The 10,411-nt window shown below is 45.5% G+C and overlaps 1 pseudogene; it reads left to right on the top strand.

Moving 5' to 3' along the window:
* On the top strand, window positions 1–2,727 carry LOC126618688 (uncharacterized; annotated as a pseudogene).
* The last annotated feature ends 7,684 nt before the right edge of the window (window positions 2,728–10,411 follow it).

The raw sequence follows: 10,411 nt of genomic DNA, 5'->3' as shown, positions 1-10,411 counted from the left end.
TGTTGAATTGTTGGAATGTTCATGTATTTTGTGAAGAACATAATGAACTGGTTGAGCTGTTCTTCATGCCCTGTGAGCTTCCTTATGTTTTGATCCTTCATGTAGTGATAGAGTTTGTTTCTGTTTGTTGTAGATGTCAGAGTCTGGAAGTCTAAGTGATGAGGGCTCCCCTAGCTCGGGCTCTAGGTTTGAGCCTGCAATGTCGGGGTCTTCATGGCCTTTGTTAGAGTCTTGTACAAAAGAAACGTTGGATGATCCTCACAATTGTCAAACCTTAGCCAATATTGGTTCTTCCTCCATGTTAGTAGGTGAGGGGGTTGTTTGTGACGCCATACCCATATGTCGTTCTGATCCTCACAATTGTCAAACCTTAGCCGAGATTGGTTCTTCCTCCATACGAGTGGGTGAGGGGGTTGTTTGTGATGCCATACCCATATTTCGCTCTGAGTTCACAGCGGACCATTTAGAAAATAACTTGTTAGATAGCGAAAAGCAGCTTGAGGCCCTAAGGCAATCATGTAGTATCCCCCGTAGTGTAGGAATACGTTTGGTGCGTTGTGAAGAATTGCCTTCTGAGCCGCCCACGGGTCATGTTATGTTCTATACCCAGACATTAGTGACCTTGGGGGTAAATTTACCTTTGCATCCGTGGTTGCAACGGATGCTGTCTTTTATTGGTTATGCACCGGGGCAACTCAACCCTGGTTTCTGGGATACCTTGATCGGGTTTTATATTATATGGATGGAGTGTGGATTAGGTGAACCTTCCTTCCATCAGTGGCGCTACTGTTATAAGATGCGCCCGGTGAAAGCATGTACGGGTTATGCTGAATGTGCATGTCGGAGTGAGATAGAGCGTGTTGTCTTTGATAAGAGAAAGTCGTACTGCACATGGAAGAAACGTTGGTGCTTTCTTTATAATGATTGGGAGCATGCTAAGGGTGTCACGCCTGAGCGACGTGTTCCTACTCATTTCCAGACTGTAGGTTGCAATGTATCCATTTTCTCATTATTTGCTATTGTTGTGACTTTCTCTTGCTTCTAAGATTTTTCTTCATGCAGTGACACGAGGCACCATCAAACTCTCCGGACAGGAGCTAGCTGATGTAGAGAAAGTGCTGAGGGTGCCTAAAGAAGATAGACACTTGGGTAAGCTACGACCCTTGTTTCGAAAGTACGGTTTCCAGCCCTTAGTTTCTGAGTGCCAGAGACGAGCGAGTAAGTTGTATCCTCACTTGATCCTTGTTCTTCCTTTTTTTTTTTTTTTTATAGATATATAATGTGGTATTCCTTACTTTGATTTTCCTTGTTCAGTGGAGAAGGTGGGCAAGAAAGTGGAGACTAGCACCAAGAAAAGGAGAGTGCCCATGTTAGTTCCTTCAGAAGACATCCTGTTTCACAAGGAAGCTCGCAAGCACCGGGTGAGACCAATCATTAAAACTAAGTCTCGAGAAGAAGTCCTCAAGGTTGCTGCCTCGAAGAAAGCTGAAGCTGAGGCCATTGGATGTGCTGCTACCATAGTTGCCGGGGAAGATAGGCGATTGCTGCCTCCTCTTCCTACTATTAATCCCATCTTTCCTCCAGTTAGGGAACACATTGGGTAGGAAGGTGATCCTAGTTCTAGCAGCAAGGGTAAAGATAAGGAAGAGGTTGGCAGTGTCCCTTGGAAGGATTTGAAGGTTGCCATGCGGCCAAAGGACTTTGGGTATATCAACAATTGCCTGGCAGGGCGTCGATTCACTTTCGATGAGCTCGGAGAGCCTTTAGCTAAAGATGAATCGGATTGTGACCGGATGTTGAAGCTGTCTTCATATGTGAGTGTTACTTTGTCATTTCCTTGTTTTCTCCTCTTTATTAGCATTATTTTGGTAGCGATGATCGTCTTGTCATGCAGGTCATGACTGAGTATCACGATAGACTGCGAGAGGCTGAGCGGTGCAAAGTGAAACTGAAAGAGAATAAGCAGCTTGTGAATGATGCCAGGAAGACGAGCAAAGCTTTGGCTGAGGCCATTGAAGTCAGGGATCAACATTTTGAGAGTTTGAAGAGGCGGAATGGTGAGAACTTGAGACTCAAAGTACAGTTGGAGGCGACTAAGAAACAGTTGGAGACAACTATGCTTGAGGTTTCCAAGGTTAAAGGGGAGTTGGATAGTGCATTGGTTGAGATTTCTGAGCTGAAGAGTAGTATCCCGACTGAGAAGGAAGCTGCTGTGAAGGAGTTCTTGGGTTCCCCGGCCTTTCTCCATGTCCTTAGACCTCGCTGTACCCGGGAAGTTCACTTTGAAAAAAGGAAATGGATGGTTGTCCTTGATCGTTATGATGATGGAAGCGTTCTTCGAAAATACCGTGAAGAAATAGATGAGCATCATCGAAAAGGTGAAACCTTCAACCTTGCCGTTTATTCTAGCAGTGCAGATGAGTCTAGTGATGAGGCTAGTGCTGATGAGCAGAGTCATCAGGGTGATGATGAGTTTGGAAATGCAGAAAATGGCGGTAGGACTCATAGTGATATGATCAGGGGTTCAACCTCATATGAGGATGACTAGAAGTGCTTTCACTTTCTGCATGTACTCTACCTGCACTAGTTTGTTGTTTGTATGGCATGTGCCATGTTAGAAGCCTGAGAGTTTTTTTTTTTTTTTTTTTTGTTTTGTATGTTTATGAGTGTTTGCATTATCAAGCAAGTGTTTGTATTGTCAAGCTTCAAGTGTTTGCATTATCAAGCTTCAAGTGTTTGCCCTATCATTGATGAATGTTTGACTATGTTTGCATAGATCCTTTGTATAGTCTTGTTGACACATACTGAGATTTGATTTTGTATTGGAAACATTTGCGTTGAAGCTTCAACACTTGAGTGTTTCATTGCTCAGAATGTAAAAGAGTTTAGGGACGAGTTGGCTAAATCACCTCTTTATTGAATTCATACCAAATGGTCTTTGTTACATAGGATGCCGAACGGCTGTAGCTTAACACTTGTACAATGTGAGTCTATTTGTAATAATACTTCAAGTGGTCAGCATTCCATGGATGGCCAAGGGTCTTGCCGTCGGAGTTTCTGAGCTTGTAGGAGCCAGGGCGGCTAATGCCAACGATCTCGAATGGTCCGTCCCAGTTAGGACTGAGTGTTCCTTCACTCGGGACTCTATCACAGAGTAATCTTTTCTTCAGTACCCAGTCTCCCACTTTGAAAGAGCGAGGTTTGACCCTTGAGTCGTAGTAGTTGGAGATGCGCTGCTTGTAGGCGACATTCCTCAGGTGAGCCTGATTTCTGTGTTCCTCGACTAGATCCAGGTTGAGGGTGAGTTGCTTGTCGTTCTCACTCTGGATGTAATTCTGGATTCGGTATGTTGCTTGCTCAAGCTCAACTGGGACAACTGCTTCTGTACCAAAAGCAAGTGAGAACGGAGTTTCTCTTGTGGAAGTCCGATATGAAGTGCGGTATGACCAAAGAACTTGGGGTACGAATTCTGGCCAACAACCTTTAGCTTTGTCCAAGCTAGTTTTCAGAGTGCGCTTGATTATTTTGTTAACGGCCTCGACTTGTCCGTTAGACTGGGGATGGGCTGGAGAGGCAAAACATAAGTTGATGTTGAACTTAGAGCAGAACATCTTGAACTTCTTGTTGTCGAACTGCCGCCCATTGTCCGTGACTATCGCATTGGGAATGCCAAATCTGCAGAGGATGTTCTTCCATACGAAGTCTTCTATTTTTCCCTCAGTAATGGTTGCCAAGGGTTCCACTTCAGCCCACTTTGTGAAGTAGTCAACTGCAACGATTGCATAGCGGACTTTGCCCTTCCCTGCAGGCATTGGGTCGATCAAATCAAGTCTCCATTGGGCGAAGGGCCAAGGGCTGATCATAGGAGTGAGCGGCTCGGGATGGGAGTGAGGGATAGTTGCGTAGCGTTGACACTTATCACATGAGCGAGATATTCTGATGGCATCTTGGTGGAGTGTTGGCCAATAGTATCCTTGGCGAAAAGTCTTGTGTGCTAGGGATCGAGACCCAGCATGATCTCCGCAGACTCCTTCATGTATTTCCCGCAGGACAATTTCCGCCTCCGCAGGTGTAAGGCATCTTAGGTATGGCAGGGTGAAACCGCGCTTGTAGAGTTGGTCATTAATGATCAGGTAGCGGGCAGACTTGTATCGAATCTGCTTAGCTTGGACTTTGTCAATTGGGAAGGTGCCATGAGCAAGGAATTTATAAATTGGGGTGATCCAACTATCTTCTTGTTGTAAATTGCACACCTCTGCGACCATGGTGCTTGGTTCTGCCAACAATTCGACATGAATTTTTCTCCCAATCTTGTCTTCCACTGCCGAGGCGAGGAGAGCCAAAGCGTCTGCATGACTGTTTGTCGCTCGAGGAACTTGGGTGATCTGGTAGTGGAAGTGCTTGAGCAAAAGTCGCGTTTGCGCAAGATATGCTGCCATGGAGCTATCCTTAGCATCAAAGTTGTTCGTGACTTGGTTGACCACTAATTGGGAGTCACTTAAGATATCAATTCGTTTAACCCCGAGGTGCTTGGCCAAACGTAAGCCTGCTAGAAGGGCTTCGTATTCGGCCTCATTGTTCGATGCCTTGAATTTGAAACGAAGAGCGTATTCCTTCGCCACTTTGTCGGGGGTAGTGATGACTAATCCTGCTCCGCAGCCCTGTTGGTTGGATGAGCCATCAACATACAGACTCCATGCTGGGGTTGTTGATTCTATCTTCTGAGCTTCCGATGGTAATGAAGCTACTGCTTCAGGTGTAGAAGCAATGTCAACAGGATATGTGAAGTCGGCTATGAAATCTGCTACAGCCTGACCTTTTTCGGCTTGTTTTGGTTGGTAGGAGATGTCAAACTCACCCAATGCTATCGCCCATTTGATCATTCGCCCAGACGTGTCAGGACTCTGGAGTATCTATCGAAGAGGGTGATTGGTAAGCACGATGATAGCGTGTGCTTGGAAATAAGGGCGAAGTTTTCGAGCAGACATGACCAATGCTAAAGCTAATTTCTCAATGTTGGAGTATCGTGTCTCCGCATCTTATAGGGCCTTGCTAGCGTAGTAGACGGGCCTTTCAACCCCACTGTCCTTTCGAATAAGAACAGAACTAACTGCTGAAACCGAAACCGATAGATAGATAATGAGAGTGTCACCAACTTCTGGTTTGGAGAGCAGATGGGCTTTACTCATGTACTCTTTGAGGTTCCTGAATGCCTTGGCACATTCCTCCGTCCATGTAATGTACTTTTTATTTCCCTTGAGTGCTTTGAAGAAAGGAGCACATCTGTCTGTGGCCTTAGAGATGAATCTGGTTAAGGCTGCCACCTTGCCAGTAAGGCTTTGGATGTCTTTGGAAGTTATTGGCTCTTTCATGTCGAGGATTGCTTTGATCTTTTCAGGGTTAGCTTCAATGCCTCGTTGGCTAATCATGAAACCTAAGAATTTGCCAGAGCCCACGCCGAAGGCACATTTGTTGGGGTTCAACCTCATTCGATACCTCTTTAGAATGGTGAAAGTTTCAGATAGGTTGGTGATGTGTTGGTCAGCATGTTTGCTCTTGACTAACATATCATCAACGTAAACTTCCATGCTCTTCCCAATCTGTTCGACGAACATTGAATTGACCAGTCTCTGATAAGTTGCTCCTGCATTCTTTAAACCGAAGGGCATGACTTTGTAGCAATATAGTCCCCTGTCAGTAGTGAAGGCTGTGTGTTCTTGGTCTGAGGGGTTCATGAGGATTTGGTTGTATCCCGAATAAGCGTCCATGAAGCTCAAGAGCTCACACCCTGCCGTAGAGTCTATAAGTCTATCAATGAGAGGAAGAGGGAAACTATCCTTCGGGCATCCTTTGTTTAGGTCGGTGTAGTCGACACACATTCTCCACAAGACCTTTTGAAGCAGGAGACTTTCCTTGGTCGGATTTTTCTTAACAAGGACAACATTTGCTACCTATGTTGGGTAATTAACTTCACGGACGAAGCCTATGTCCTTGAGTTTTTCAACTTCTGCTTTCATCGCCTCGTATCGCTCAACATCATAAGATCTTCGCTTCTGTTTTACTGGTTTGGTCTTGGGATCAATACTCAAGTGGTGACAGATGATATCAGGAGAGATGCCCGGCATATCTTTATATGACCAAGCGAAGACCTCGGCGTTCTCTTGCAAAAAGGAGATCAGCGACAACCGAAGGGGTGGTGACAAAGTGGTGCCAATCTTCACCATGCGGTCTGGATGGTCTTTGGAGATAGAGACCTTCTCTAACTCTTCAGCGGGTTGTGCTTGCTGGGTGAAGGAGTCATCTCGAGGGTCATCGGGTTGACTGTTGCCATCCTGAAGACCCGAGTTGGATTCATCTGGACTGGTCTTTACGACTTGGTTATGTATAAAGAGAGTCTCCTTAGGGACAGGCAGGTGTTGTTGTTTGACTGAAGTGTTGTAACATGATCGAGCACTAAGTTGATCTCCCCTGATGTACCCATTGCCGAAAGGGGTTGGAAACTTCATCAACAACATATGTGTGGATACCATGGCCTTGAGATCATTGATGCTTGTGCGCCCAAAGATGACATTGTATGCCGTCGGGCAGTTGACCACTAGGAAGTTAGTGGTAATAGTAGCTGTGTAGGGGCCTGTACCAATGGTGAAGGGTAAGTGTATACTCCCTAAAGGTTGCACGATATCGCCAGAGAAGCTTATCAGAGGAGAAATCGAGCGATCGAGCAATTGTTCAGCTACATTAAGTGCCTTGAAAGCTTCAGCAAACATGATATTGACTGAAGCACCTGTGTCTATCAGGATTCGTTTCACATCAAAATTTGCTATGTGAGCTTCCACGATCAGCGGGTCATTGTGAGGGTAGATGATACCTCTTTCTTCCTCAGGGTAGAAACATATTGGATCCCAGTTAGGCTTTTGATACTTGCCTCCTCTGATGTCTTCCACGTGAAACACTTGATGGCCAGGTCTCAAAATTCGTTCACTGCTTTTCATGGCCCTATTGGAAGATTCAGACATGGGTGTGCCGCCGCTAATGGAATATATCACATTCACCTGGCGTTGGTTACGGTTATCCCTTGGAGGATGAAGGAGGAACTGATCAATTTTTCCTTCACGTGCCAAAGCTTCAATATGGTCACGGAGGATAATGCATTTCTCACTATCATGGCCATTATACTCGTGGTAGCAGCAAAACATGCCCGTGTTCTTCGTGGACTTGTAATCTGGCTGTCTTGGCTTTGGCTTTGGTATCAGGTGAGCTATACTGGGGTAGATGGCAGCACATGTAGCATTCAAAGAGGTGTATGTCTCATACCTCGGGGTAGGGCCTGTCTTGACACGTGATTGGCCCACTGCGTTGACTGCCTGGGGGCGGGCATTATTGTGACGATATCCTGAGTTATCGCGATAGTGCCCTTTATTCTTTTTATTAAAATGAGATTGGTGAGGATGGAAGTCTTTCCTTTTGCCCTGAGATTGATATGTCTGCTGACTTGGCGAAGCATTAAATGAGGCTGGGGGGTGTGCTGCTGCCATTTGGAAGGTTGAGGTCTTTTCATTCGGTTGGATCTGGCCTCCACTCCCTACTTGCTGATAAGGGGTGACTGTAGGGGGTTTCCCTTGATATGTCCTTACCTCGGCGGAGGCATGGTTGTAAGCTTGTGTCATCACCTCAGAGTAAGTCTTCCAAGTGTTGGCATTGATCATGTACTTGAAGAAACAGTCACGTAAGCCTGCAGTGAAAGCCTTGAAGGCGGTCTTGTCATCTGCCTCAGCGCAGCGAGAATACTCATGGCTGAAGCGGCCAGCGTACTTTCGTAATGACTCGTCCGGCTTCTGGCGAATAGTGTACAAGTCATCTGCGGAATGCAAGCGATCGGTCTGGAAGATGTGTTGAGAGACAAACAGCTTTCTCAACTCTTCAAATGAGTCTACTGTCTCAGGTGGAAGACGGCAATACCAGTTTAAAGCTCCGCCAGAGAGGGTGGAGGGGAAGAGAAGGCACTGTTCTTCGTCGGTGTGTCCCCGGTATACCATGGTGGACTCAAAGAGGTTAAGGTGTTCAATCGGGTCTTCCCTTCCAGTATAGAGTTGTAAGTCAAGCTTCTGCTTTGTCTTCGCTTGGAGGGGAGTGTTGAGGATCCTTCTTGTGAGAGGGCCAGGCCTGGGTTGGTTCCAGTCAGGTATCTCGGCTTGACGTTCAGCCTTCAGCTTGTTTACTTCCTCAAAGAGCTACAGGACAAGGGGGTCCTGAGCGGAGTCGTGCACCACCGAAGTTTTCTTCTTTAAGTCCCCATCGCCTCTTGGAAGTAGGAAAGTTTGATCAAGATAACGTGATCTTTCTCTGGACTCGCCATACTGACTTCTAGAGTGTGTATGTCGGAGTGTTTCCGAGTCCCCAGTACCTTCATATTCTTCTGGGACTTGTTGCCCCTTCTCTAGATTGGCGGCTGGCCTGGGTCGTGGAAGAGGACCGAGTCTTTTAGAAACCCTTGGGTCATTGATCTTCGAGCTTATGTGGATGGGATTCTCTCGACGTTGCTTTAGGAAGTCTCGACAATCGCGATAGACAGCTTTTGATCCTTCCACACCCTCTGTGAGGAGGTGTTTTCCTCTACTTCTCCTGCTTCGGGTTGAAGCAGCTGGGTTGAGAGAAGTCTCATGTTGATTATCACATTGATGTGTAGCTCGATCCCTATCAGGGATGTCCGTGTCGGATATCGGCGACCCTCCGTGTTGGGGGGCATTCAGTTGATTGTTGACCTCAACAGGGGCGACGAGCTTATGTGTTTGAGCCTGCCTAGCCTCGTGAAGCATCTCGAAAAGTTTTTCATATTGTTCCTGGAGGACTTCATTCTTCATCGCTATCTTGTTGTTCTGAACCTCTAGCTCATCAACTTTAGCTTGAAGAGTAACTCTATTTCCTTCCTGCTTTCGTTGCTTCATACTAGGTCCAACGGGAGTGTCATTCTGTGTGATGTGGCTTCTTTCGCTCCCCATATCGGAGAGAGATGCTTGGCCAAAAGAGAGTGTACGAGCGGTGGAAACCAGCTTGACAAAGTTGAAGAGAGTGGGAATAAGTGTCGTTTCCCACAGACGGCGCCAAATGTTGATGCACAAAATCAGCGAGGACTTTGGTACAACAGAAAGTGTCAGGTTTTGTGACCTTCGCTTGGTTGCTTCGGTCACTAGTGAGGATAAGTACGTAAATGAATAGAGACAGAGAAGCAAACACAGGATGTACGTGGTTCACCCAGATTGGCTACGTCCACGGAGTAGAGGAGTTCTCATTAATTGTGAAGGGTTTACACAAATACATAGGTTCAAGCTCTGGTTTAGTGAGTTCTAGTGAATAGTTTAGCACAAAATGACATTAGAGATTATTGTGGGAGAATGATCCCTATTTATAGAAGAGAGTTTCTAGTTTTGTTCTAATATTGACACGTGTCGTGTTGTGATTGGCTTCTAATGTTGACACGTGTCGCATTGTGATTGGCCTTCTGGTTGAAGGGAAACTCTTCTGGGTCCTTGACGGTATAACGTTGACCGGTGCTCAGTAGTTTCGGGATTAGTCAAGTATGGTACAAACAGAGTGGGAGTGAGAGATATGGTGGGTTTATAGTTAAGGGAGTAGAGAGAGAGAGTGAGAGATGAGATGGCTCGTGGGTTTTCTGGGATAGCTTTGGGTTGTTGGGTTTTTGCAGATTCACAGCGAAGGTGAAAATTGAGAGAGAACCGACATAGCTTTTCGTGTCGATTCCCACAGACGGCGCCAAATGTTGATGCACAAAACCGGATGGGTCTTGGAACAACGTAAATCCGACCGTGAATCTGCAAGAAAGTAAAGAACACAAGATGTATCGTGGTTCACCCCAATGTTTGGGCTACGTCCACACTGATGTTGATTGTATTTCTCTCTAACTGTATGAATGTATGGATTACAAGTGTGAGAGGAGTCCCCCAGAGAAAGAGAGAGTGTGAGAGAGCTTTCTGGTTATGAGGATGAGAGCTCCTCTGTTTGTGAGGGTGAGAAGGCTTGAGGATTGTGAGGAGACCCTTTTATAGACTAAGGGTTTCTCCCCTTTTTACATATTTGCCCCTTCATTTATTACATAATTACATTTGAGTTCCCCGAGTATTTATACGAGATCTAAATACGGAGGCCCTAAGTATGGTACAAACAACATAAATAAAAGGGCGAGCATGAATAATAAGATAAATTAGAGTTCTGATTTAGCTGATTTAGTAGTTTTTAATGAAGAGCGGAAAGATTAATGCAATTATTTTAAAAGGTCACACATCATCCACGATATAGATATATTTAGCCCAAATAACAAGTAGTAGACAACTGCAGAAATAAATTTCATAAAAAAGTACTATAAATAAAGTAAAATTTCTTGTTTTTTTTTTTT

The sequence above is a fragment of the Malus sylvestris genome, chromosome 4 (genome assembly GCF_916048215.2).
Source record: "Malus sylvestris chromosome 4, drMalSylv7.2, whole genome shotgun sequence".
NCBI classification, from domain to species: Eukaryota; Viridiplantae; Streptophyta; class Magnoliopsida; order Rosales; family Rosaceae; genus Malus; species Malus sylvestris.
Note: the sequence above shows the minus strand (reverse complement) of the source record. Positions and strands in the feature narration are given on the sequence as shown.